The 2,281-nt window shown below is 43.7% G+C and overlaps 1 pseudogene across 1 annotated transcript; it reads left to right on the plus strand.

Annotated features, from left to right (window-relative positions):
• The first annotated feature begins 316 nt into the window (after nt 1–316).
• On the plus strand, nt 317–1,247 carry LOC311529902 (olfactory receptor 14C36-like; annotated as a pseudogene). Its single transcript has one exon. The product of its transcript is annotated as an olfactory receptor 14C36-like (transcript).
• The last annotated feature ends 1,034 nt before the right edge of the window (nt 1,248–2,281 follow it).

The raw sequence follows: 2,281 nt of genomic DNA on the forward strand, positions 1-2,281 counted from the left end.
CCAATGCATTTCTCTAGCTGTAAATGAGGCTGAATCATTTTGAAGAGCAAAGAAATTTGGGAAAATTTCAATCGACTATAGGACATAGCATGAACATTAAATTCGCAAAATGTATCTGAATAAATGTTTCATTGAGAATAATTTGTCACTAATACTTTCTCCTTGGATCTGAATGACCTTAGAAAAGGACTATTCTTTGCACTAGTTCTAGAATCCAGAATCTTTTCTACAGAAGAATAACTACATATAGTGTCCTCTTTTCTTCTTTTCTACCCTCATCTGGTTTTATCTTGCATTTCTCTCCACACAGCAGGAAATGTCCAACCAAAGCACTGTGACCAAGTTCCTTCTCCTGAGATTCTCTGATGTTCGGGAGCTGCAGATTTTGCACTTTGTGGTGTTCCTGGTGATTTACCTGGCAGCCCTGATGGGCAATCTTCTTATCATCGTAGCTGTAGCCCTCGACCACCATCTTCACAGCCCTATGTATTTCTTCCTAGACATCTGCTACATATCCGTCACCATCCCCAAGTCCATGGTGAACTCCCTAACCAACACCAGACAGATCTCTTTCTCTGGCTCTGTTGCCCAAGTCTATTTTGGTATCTTCTTTGCCTTTTCAGAGTTGGTCCTTCTCACAGTGATGGCATATGACCGTTACGTTGCAATCTGCCATCCTTTGCGTTACAGGGTCATCATGACCAGAGGGGCATGTGCACAGATGGCAGCTGGTTCCTGGATCAGCAGCTGTGTTTATTCATTGCTCCTCACTGCTAATGCCTTCCTATTACCTTTCTGTGTGTCCAGTGTGTCCAGTTGATCAGTTCTTCTGTGATATCCCACAGCTACTGAAACTCTCGTGCTGATACAAGTGCTAATGAAATAGTGGATATTGTATGTAGTGCTTTTGTGGGGTTATTTTTCTTAATCTCCATATTGGTGTCCTACATTCACATCTTTTCTGTTGTGCTGAGAATCCCCTCTGCACAGGGCAGGTATAAAGCCTTCTCCACTTGTCTGCCACACCTACTTGTGTTTTCATTGTTTATTAGCACGGAATATACATGTAGCTAAGGCCAGGATCAGAATCTTCCCCATATCAGGGCATGCTGGCTACTATGTTGTATTCTGTGGTTACCCCAGTAATAAATCCACTCATTTACAGCCTGAGAAACAAAGAGATAAAAGAAACTCTGGGCAAAATTTCAAGCAAGATATTTTTTACCAAGAGCCTTTTTACTTCTTAATATGTATATAGGTTAATATTCCCTCCCCTGTCCAGGGTCTCGTATTCATAAATGAATGGCGGAATTCCTTTCAAATGAAGAGATGCTTTTAAATTCACTACAGCAGCGGCTCTCAAACTGTGCGTCGGAACCCCAAAGTGGGTCCTGACCCCAATTTAATGGGGTCACCAATGCTGACTTAGACTTTCTGGGGCCCAGGGCTGAAGCCTGAGCTCCACCGTCCAATGCTGAAGTTGAAGCTGGAGGGCTTCAGGCCTGGGCAGAGGGGCTCAGGTTGTAGATCCCTAACTGGGCCTGAAACCCTTGGGATTTGACCCCCTGCCCTGGGTGGAGGGGCTCAGGTGGGCTCAGGCTTCAGGTTGTGTAATAATTGTTGTTGTCAGAAGGTTGTCATGGTACAATGAAGTTTGAGAACCCCTGCACTACAGGACAGTGCTAAGGTACTGTGATGGTGTGTATATTATGAAAACTCATGTACTGCAGAACACAATTCTGAGAGTCTTCATTACATGCTAAAATCAGTAATGTGTCTCTAAGTGGTGTTTAAACATGGTGCGTGGGACAGATGTGGCAAGTTCCTGCAATAGCATTGAAAAAACCTGACTGTATTAAGTTTCAAAGTCTTTGGAGTCCATTGTAATGAATGCAAAGTTTGTGTAATATTTGTATATATTTGTATATATGAGGGGAAAGCAGTGGACGTGTTGTTCCTTGACTTTAGCAAAGCTTTTGACACAGTCTCCCACAGTATTCTTGCCAGCAAATTAAAGAAGTATGGGCTGGATGAATGGACTATAAGGTGGATAGAAAGCTGGCTAGATTGCCCGGCTCAACAAGTAGTGATCAATGGCTCCATGTCTAGTTGGCAGCCGGTATCAAGTGGAGTGCCCCAGGGGTTGGTCCTGAGGCCGGTTTTGTTCAATATCTTCATAAATGATCTGGAGGATGGTGTGGATTGCACCCTCAGCAAGTTTGCAGATGACACTAAACTGGGAGGAGACGTAGATACCCTGGAGGGTAGGGATAGGATCCAG

Source organism: Lepidochelys olivacea (genome assembly GCF_965140295.1).
Source record: "Lepidochelys olivacea isolate rLepOli2 genome assembly, chromosome: 13".
In the NCBI taxonomy this organism is placed as follows: Eukaryota; Metazoa; Chordata; order Testudines; family Cheloniidae; genus Lepidochelys; species Lepidochelys olivacea.